Here is a 9,790-nt window from a genome sequence, read left to right as displayed (position 1 = left end):
TCTCACTTACAACATAGCTAAAAAGAGAATGACTTTTTGATGGTCGTCGGCAGATGGCCATAAAGACGGTGCATCACATCAAGAAAGGGTACATCCCTCACTCAATTTTGGAGCACGAGGGAGTTCCCGTTGCAAGTTTAAGGTGCTACGTTAATGTTATGTTAATAAATAGATGTATGTACCTATAAGTTGATAGCTCTCCTGACATGGAATACATTTTTACAATCAAGACGAGATTTTTCCATTTGCACTGAAGTCCGTTCCGTCGACAGAAGAGTTCTTGTCTGCTTTGAATTTAAACCGCGGGCCTTAAAATGCGTTTTAATCGATGAACCTGGGGAGGGGCATCACTGTTAGTATACGAGCAAATGAAAAGTTTGATTCAATTCTCCTGGAAAACATCTTGCATAATTGAACGAAAACACGATATGTAAAAAAGAGCAATTTACTCACCTGAAACAATAACTAAATAGGTAGACAAAAACTATGTTTTGGCTCAAAAGCATTGTAGAACGGGCTGCAGGATTGATCAGAATTCAAGAAGAGGTTACATTGATTATTTTCTTTGCTGCGCTTAAATCTACTCAGATAATCTAGAGGGTACTTATGTTTGACACTGATTTTGAAAGTACATTTCAAATACTACAATACGTCAGGCTCAAGCGTAACTACTTTATTGTTCGCTCAGTATCATCGTCCGAAATCATCTCGTCGTGCTAAAACTATAGCTGGCTTTTATGGTTTCTCTAGAGCGCTGGCTTCCGAATTGGAGCTTGTATATGGCTTGGGAAAAACTTGTACATTCGAAAAACTTCGGGACTTTTGAAAGGCTAATATTGTATTATTTGCTTGCAACGATATCGCTCAGGTTTTCGTCAAAGACGAATTTGTTTTTTGTCTTTTTACTAAACGTATCGATGTTTATAATGAGCCTAAAAACAATTCTTGTGGCGATACTTAGGGCTTCCCTAACTAAAGCAAAGAAATAATGAGAAGTATTAAAAAGAACGTTATAATTGTGAAACGTCGACGAAAACATCGACCTACCTTATGTAGTTGTTGAACTATAACTATTTTAGCTACAAATTGAGTTTCGGACCAGTCTAGTTATGCGTGTTTGTACAAAAGCAGTCCTCTTCCTGCTGCTCTTTTCGAACGGCTGCCATTGGCTTTGAGTTGTTCTCGCCGAATACGATTAACTGCATCTTATTGACTACGTTCCGCCTGCCTGGCCTGAAAACATCGATTTCAGCAGTCGAAATAGTTGCGATGGGGCATATAGCTCTTTCCTGTAGCTGAGACGCTACTCGTGAGTTCTGCTATACGGCACATAGCCTTCTCCGAACTGAAATAGAATATTAATAACGCACTTGTACTAAAATCGTTGTCTATCGTGTGGAGCCAATTTCACGCAGTAGTTATTAGTAGGACTTGACAAGATTTTGCAATGTTTTATAATACGGAGTATACATATTTGGCGATCGAGATAATAATTAAGATGGTTGCAACGACATCTTCATGATGATTAAAGGTTTTCCGTCTATGAATTGTTGGTTCATTTTTCTCGATAGACCTTAGAGCGCTTGTCGATTCTGGCCGAATGTCTCTCGACTGAGGTAACCTGTAACATTCACATAGGAATTTCAACCTAGAACATTACGGCAAACGAATATTGATTTCGAGCTAGACTGCCTTCTACAAATACATGAGCGGTTTTTTTCATTCGGACAAATGCTATCTTGCAATATAAATGTGGTGCTTTTTTGCTCTTGTGCCCTCGACAACAAGTACGGTGCTTATCACCAAAGGTAAAAATCAAAATAGAATTCGACGGGGACCTCAGATGATCCATCGTTATTTTCTCCAATTACTTAGTTCTGTGGAGGTGATGATTCGTGCATCCTACAGCACACAATTTCAGGACGACAAAATGCGTTCGCTACTTATATTAAAATGATAAAATCAGATCCTCTTATAGAACAGCCTATTTGCCGCGGTGGCAGTGGGTATTATATTCTGTTGTTTTTCTGTTACAGTAAGTCAAGACATAAGCGCTCAAAGCGACAAACCTAACAAGCGGTTTTAATCCAGCCACAACGCTGCCACAAAGCACCACTCGAGATTTAAGTAATCTACCCAGATCCGTATTTATGATTACTTAGTACAAATTATGTTTATCTATCATGGAAAAAAAGTAGCAACCATAATAGTTATTGACAAGTGCTACGCAGGTCGACGGAAACATGTTGGTAGAGCTTGCAGTATGCGATGATGATGATATTTTGTTATTATTATTTTGTCAAGTCTTACGACATGACTGCCTAGCTCAGATCACCCTGAAGATCAATCATACACCATAAAAGAACATGACTTTATCGAAGATAATGAAATCGAATTATCTTCTCGTACCAAGCAACAAATACTTCGAAGTCATGAAAAAGATTAGCAATACATTTTAGATAACCAGTAAATAGTGTGATAATAGATAATAGATAGATAATAGTGTTCAGATTAGGAAAAATATGAAAAATGTCAGGAATTTACAAGAGTGATTTAGAATGCTTTGATAGATTAGACGAAAAAGCACCTCATTTGAATGAAGCAAAATCATCTGAATGAACTTATAGATACTGCCTCCATTCGTGGGCTACACTTTAGTGCAAGAAGGAAATCAAGTTCAATTTTGACGAAGGTATGGATATGACATCGTTCTTATCAATAAAATCTAACGACCGATACTGCAGTTCATAGAAACAGCGTCTAAATATATAGCTACAGCTCGCAGGCAAAATTCCAGTGGTCAACCATTCTTCCTGGACAAGTAAAATAGGAATTTAACCAGTGGGCCTAGCCCACTACTTTATGCTAGCACTAGCGCTACGGCGCTGGTGAGGCCGGTATGTTTAGGCAGTTTTGCATGTGCCGCTTATGCGGACCTGGACGTCCGCTACTAAGACGATTTTTTTTAAAAATCGTTGCTACAAGAAAGTACCTATCTATATGAAAAGGATGAAATTAATGACGTGAGACATCAGATCGTTGAACACTTAGCTTGCAGGGAAAACAAGTTTCCGATAAGAGAAAGAATGCTACCATATGCCAACAAACGTGCGTGGTCACGAGGTCGAGCGCACACACAACACGGCCTCTCTGGTGTAATATCTAAAACAGTCCAGAATCAGTGTTCTGAAAAAGGTTAGGTCGAGTGTTTAGTCAGTAAATTTACCTGTTTTTATTTTCTGGCCGACATACGCTTTAGCCTCTTAAATGCATGGCTTCTTCTACTCCTTATGGAGTGCACAACGCGCGATAATTTTCCGATCGACCTGTATTTTTTTTAGAAAAAAACTGGCTAGAAACAAACTCTGACGTTAGGTACACCAAAGTTTCAATTCATTTTGACTCTATTTATTTTTGTTTTTTCTTAAATTTGAAACCGTCTTATTTAGAATTCACGCTTGTGGCAATTGGACGTAAATTATTGAGTCAATCTAAACAGTTAGCAATTATTTACTTCCTTTTTGTGGTTGGATGTTATACTAAGAAGTTAACTCGTAATCTTTTACACTTCAATTCGCATGCATAAATACAGGATCTGTCAGAGCCTCATGGTAACGTATGAACCATCCTTTACTTAGTTACGTGTGCAGTGCTTGATTTAAAAAAAAAAAAAGCATGTAGGACAGACGCACACATTCGTAGGTTGCGTGGAGTGCCGAATAATTATAGACCCGCGGGTATATTTTCTAATTTCCGTTGTAATATTCAAATAAACTCAAGAGCCGAAACCTGTGAGGCTATTCAGGCCCAAAGGAACCAAAAAATATATGCGTTAGTATACATGACAAGGTGACTTTTATCAACACATGAACAAAATTTCGATTTATTACAACATTGACGCGGACATTAGTTCGTAAATTGCTCTTCACAGCCTGCCAAAAAATTGTCCATTGACATGTACTAGCGCATGTCTTTTCTGGCGATGCCACAATGTCCCTCTACTAGCTTTTTCTGTCGAATCTATTGAGAGAGGTAAGACTTGATGATTCCAATCATAAGACTCAGTGCGCTCGATGTTTCTAAACATGACAGCTCCGACACTGTTCCATATTTTTTTTTTGTTAAAAATAGCGTACAAAATTATTAGACGCTCCCACTTTTGGCCTATTAAAAGCCGAAGAATTTGGTCGGCGTCTTTTAATACTTACTAGGTGTTGTATACACACTCGCTTTAGAAATGCAATCTTAATTCATCGTGAAGAGAAGGGCAACGCGCTGTTACATATATAGATCTATAGTCGATTTCTTTGCAATAATCAGCTGCCAAGACCCTTGACAAACAACTTTCACAACTGCTTCCTCCTATAGATAAACCTATAGAGAAGACATGCATCGTTTTGTGCTGTCTTTGAAGATTCGTTCCCGTTGGTTTGCGGTCGTCGTTGACTCAACGAGATCTCCTCACACTCACATTTTACTATTTAATACCTAAGAGCCTTAAATGTCTTGATTAATGTCCTGGATAGTATAGACCAACACGAATAAGTAAGTTAAGTTGTCCTCCGCTCAGCTGCTAAAACTTTTTTTTTTCACAGAGCGTTTCCATCCGTACGCTGTAGATGAGATCAGAAATTGCCACTAAACTGGCAACAATGTCGCCGGGATCGCTTCGCCATGGTTCTGAGCAACGACTTAAAGGCGATAAACAATGGCAGTTAGTAGTAGGTTGCTCTTTGACTTAATAGTCCACGCACTAGGACTGAGTGCACGTACGAAACTATCTGCCTTTTTAATGCTATTACATCTTCCCTGGAGTCGAAGCTACACTGCAAGATAGTTCGTGTTTATTAGTGGACGTGATCGAACCTGCTGGGCATGTTCGGGTCATACATGTGCTGTGCACGTATAGTTAGAAGCTTAGTTTACTAATCGTTGCCGAGCGCATTATAATGCGGTGAAGCGGGTAGAACACGAAGCCCGGTGTTTGATATTGTTCTGCGACCGTCGTTTCGTAATCAGCTCACTCCCTTTTCTTTAAAACTGCCATGAGCGAGCCCCTCTTTGTTTTGGCCTGTAAATATGGCATATATTCCTCAAGCGATCAGTTTTCCTTCGGTATTATCGAACTTGTGTTTTTACTTGTGTAGTGGTTTCCTGCTCCTGTTAAGTTTGATTCAGTATATTTGACGTAGAGTATGCATTGAGTTATTGCACTATTGAGGCAGATTCAGTTCATCTTTCATACCAAATGGTTTAAGCCAGATGAATTCAGCACATACGGTTTCGGAGAATTAACTTCAAAGTATCCTGAGCGCAGGTGCATTGGCAGTGCCCATAGGACCTCATAAGCTTGTGGAAAGCAGAACGATTTTGTGTCATGAGTCGCCTATCTGTCCGCAGCTAGTGAGAATGATCTTTTAAATCATTATTAGATCGACTAATCTGGTGTAAGCTTTGTAACATTTCGTATAAAATCATGTGGAATATTATGAATGTGGGACTAGGTCCTGTTTCCCGCAAACTTACTACCGCAAACTATGGCAAAATAGTCATGCATTGTATTCAATCTGTTTAACAACAGGTGCAAATAAATGAACCATCATCATCGCCGTCACAATGTCTGTTATCGATATGGCTGAAACCGTCCGCATCGATGTGGATGGCTTTACCTGCGTAAAGAGTCAGAGCGTTAGACTTTTATGCAGTTTGTCGTTTTCTGTATGTAGCATGTAGGCTGCAAATGCTATGTGGAGAACAGGTTCACATCTGACTATATTTGAGCATAGTTCTTCATTATTTGGAGCATAGAGCTGGCTGTGAAATGACCAACTGTTTAAGGCCTGTTTAGAGGGCTGAAAGGTACTTTAGCGTTCTTTCTTTTGCACATTCGTTTATTTGATTTAAAACATAGGACCATGCCTTATCCAGTTCTGTTTCCAGTTATTCTCTAACCGAACACGATACCTTAATCCATTGAAGTGAGCAATTTCAAGCCGGCCGTATTGGTTGCATCTGTTGATGCATCAGTGACGGTACTATCTTGAAGACTATGACTAACGTTCGTCTTTTCTCTTGCGAGCATTTTACACGAAGTCGTGTGTTGACTACAATTTTGGGCCGATTCAAAGGGCTAGAGTCGAGCGCTAGCGCCCTCCCCTGGGTGGAGCCACGAATATTTCTCTCTCCCTAGTTAACTTCTCTCTCTTTCTGGTACCGAACGATACGCGGTAGCACCTCCCGGATCGTTATATTTGAAGGCTAGATAGAATTTCCAAATGAAAATCTCTGGGTAGGCTATTCGGTCAAAAATATCTACTAAAATAGCCACTCGAACCTACTTTAACAGTATATTAGCTATTAACGATTAATTATGGCATAAACTGACAAATGCAGACAGGGGTGACCATAACATAGTTCTATGAGTAGTTTATCGTTATCATTTTCTATGGACATTCAGAGTAGCTTCAGTAACAACGCCAATTTAACGCTATGCGTAGGAAAACCCAAATTTCAGCAGTACATTTAAATTTCCATCAGCTAGTACTTGTTTACATAATGCTGCCCAGTTGGAACATGTCTACAGCAGGATAACCTAGTAAAAACCAACGGGTATTCTTTTTATAAGCAAACAAACGTATAGTAAAATTGGCAAGCTTAGTCGTTGGAGAATGCGAAAAAATCCAATTCCAAGACCTTGTTAAACATTATAAATGTATGCTGTATGAAAGCAATATACAGCCTAACAACTTAATTTTGAACTTCTTTTCAAACCTGTTCCAAAACGACAGTGTTTTCAACGGGGCAAATTCCGCGACATATATGCTTTAGTTCCCCTGACGTTCTAGAATCGGTGCATCTAAGTTGAGGGATAAGAAAACTAAAAGCAGAATACGTCAACCGCGTGAATATTGTCAGTATTTAACAAAATCATTCTAGGTAGTGGGTTTTGTAACTTAAGTCGTATTTGAACCTTGCATTGGCCCTCAACTAACAGATTGGCCGTTCAGCCTTCGCGACTTTAGAGAGGTCCCTGCCGAATTAGAAAACTTGCTGTTATAGCTGGGCCGTTTTTTGACTATGCGTATGATGCAGATGATCCATCTCCTGTCTCAGACCATGAGACATCTCAATTTTCTCCCTCGACCTGATCAACTCCAGTTGGGAGACCTTTCTTCCTTTTGCAAGATTCGCCGCTTTCAACTTGTTGCTTACGAGGCTTGCTTTTCATGATTTGTGCCGATATTTCTTCTGCTTTCTGGCTCTTTCCTGTGTCAACTAACAGGACAAAAGTACCGGTACGGAACTATAGCAAGATAGCCAGAATAATCGTGAGGTTAGAGACTAAGTAACGCTTACGAAGTTCACCCCTCGCTTGCATGTATCGTTTCGATAAGGTTACAAAACCACTCGTTGCCGGGCTCTGACTGCCATAAGTGACCCAGTTGCTTGCTAGCTCAGGCGGGCCTTTAGAATTATAGGAGAAGAATACCTGGTTACGGACCCATCTCTTCTTCTGTAGGCGGCTACAGCAGCAGCAGAAGTAGCCGCAGCTGACTCTTGATATTGCTAGCTGTATGAGTCTGCTAAAGCCCGTACATAACAAAACTGGCACAACCAAGTCGTCGTCAGGACCAACCCCGCTGGCCTATAGGTAGGTCGGCCAACCGAGAGCCGGCGAGAAGGCTAAACTAAATCTAGAGCCGAGCAGAGCCGCCGGCACGCAGAGAAGTACTCCGTCTTCCGATGACAACACGCTATATTCAGCCAAACCCGTCTATCCACCTAGCCTGACTGCCCCACCATCACCAGCAACCCCAATGTCCCCCTCCCCCCCCCTTCCTTCTACGAGCTCCAAATGGCACAGCAGACGCTCGGACAGAATCGTGCCCCTTATAGTTCCTTCTACGGGACACTTGCTCCTGGCTGCGCTAAAATGTCCTGTTCTTGGTTGTGTCTCTATACAAAGTACATGTAATACCGCTTATAGCCCTAACTCTACATAGCCCTTGTGCACAAAAGGGATCTAACCTCATACAAAATGTACGACTGCGGTGCTTATGAACGGTAAATCCCTCAAATTGTAAGTTGGCGCAAATAAACGTTTCCTTATTTTTGTACAAGCGCACGCTGCTTTTAGCTATCGACGAAATAGATGTTCTTTTTTACATCTTTTCAACCATAAACTACGTAGAGTTATAGCTCTAGTTTGCGAAAATGCTATTCTCTATATAAGTATAGCCTTTTTCGGCCATTGGTTTTTTATCTTGCGTTCCTGCCGTATGGCAAAGAAGCCCTAAGGAAAAATCATCCTATTTTAACTTAAAAATAGAAGACAACCAGCAGATGGGAACTTCGCTCAGGTAGGGTACAACCCTAGAACGAGACGATGAAAATGGCAAGAAGCCTGAATATTCATAGAGAGTACGTAGACATGTAGGCGTGATTTGTCCTTAGGGATTTCTTGATCGACTTCAATCGAGTTTGGGTCGACTTTATATGAGACGGAAGCGCACCTCAACCCTCTCACCTGTACACCTGTATGAGGATGAATACGGAGGATTCTCGATGTAGGTGGCGTAGCACGCAAGGCCTGGACATGCTTGCAAGGGATTCCAGGGACGAAACGCCTATCACTATATTCCTTATATTGAGTAAGCAAAGCTAGAGAATTGCGCTTGTTTTACACGGGATCGAAATAGGTCAATGGGCGCAACCACGCCTGGGACAAACAAAATACGGTGGCCTCTCACTCCAACTGTATTGCAAAATAATTGAAACGTATCATGCTGGCCAACTTTTTGGATTACGCAGCAGTGGAGAAATACAAGGGTGACATGAATAAACGCTGCTTTAACTAGATAAACTTCTAACATTCATTTGGCGACTGTTCGCCATTAAGCATCTGCCTTGACATTTGAATGGCTTACATTTTAAAATAGTATATAACAATATGGTACGTTATATCAAGTAAGTGTAGTGCAATAATGCATGATGAAGGTTCTAAATGGGAAAAACAAAAACGCCTGCTTATGATGAGTAAAAAACTAACAGTGATGAACATGAGGCCAGCTACACGGCCACGTCCATGTCGACGATCGTCGTAGTTGATATAGTTCGTATATACCGTGACCAAGCAATGTGAGTAATAATGAAATGTATGTTCGAAATATAAACTTTTAATGGGGTTTTTAATATTTCAGCAGCCAAATAAGGCTCGCATTTAGTTCGTGAAAATATATGCCAAAGTATATAGGTTTGCTATATAGCTAATATAGTTTTGCTTAGTTATTTGTTCCATGTGAGCTGCCTCTCTGATCGCGTTGGGTTACGTACCAGCAGAAATTGAAGTTGTCAATTCTGTTACTTTTACGGCTTCTGTTGTCTTGGCTCCCACTGCTAAGGGCATTGTTTTCTATGCTAACCTGCTGATATAACCCTTTTCGAAGATTCTTTTTTTGCCAATTAGAGCAATGGACGGTCCTGCTGATGAGTCTTCGGCTGACGAGGAAATTGAATAATGTGAATACGAAGAATACGAATGATGACAATAATCAGCTGCATAAGCAAATGGATGGACGAGTGAGCGAGTGAATAGGAAAGTGACGAGATCAGCTAGCGTCGATAATCTTCGTTGATTAGTCAGTGACCTGCCAGCACTACTAGCTTCAGCCAAAATGCCTCATCAGACTTCGTCCTTCTTCCTTACTCTGTCTTAAAAAGTGATAGAGGTACCGTGGAACACTTTAGCTACTTCCACGACTTTTCTGTTTGTCCAATGTGACGAACGTTC

This window comes from Varroa destructor, unplaced genomic scaffold, assembly GCF_002443255.2.
Source record: "Varroa destructor unplaced genomic scaffold, Vdes_3.0 BEIS01000004.1, whole genome shotgun sequence".
Lineage (NCBI taxonomy): Eukaryota > Metazoa > Arthropoda > Arachnida > Mesostigmata > Varroidae > Varroa > Varroa destructor.
Note: the sequence above shows the minus strand (reverse complement) of the source record.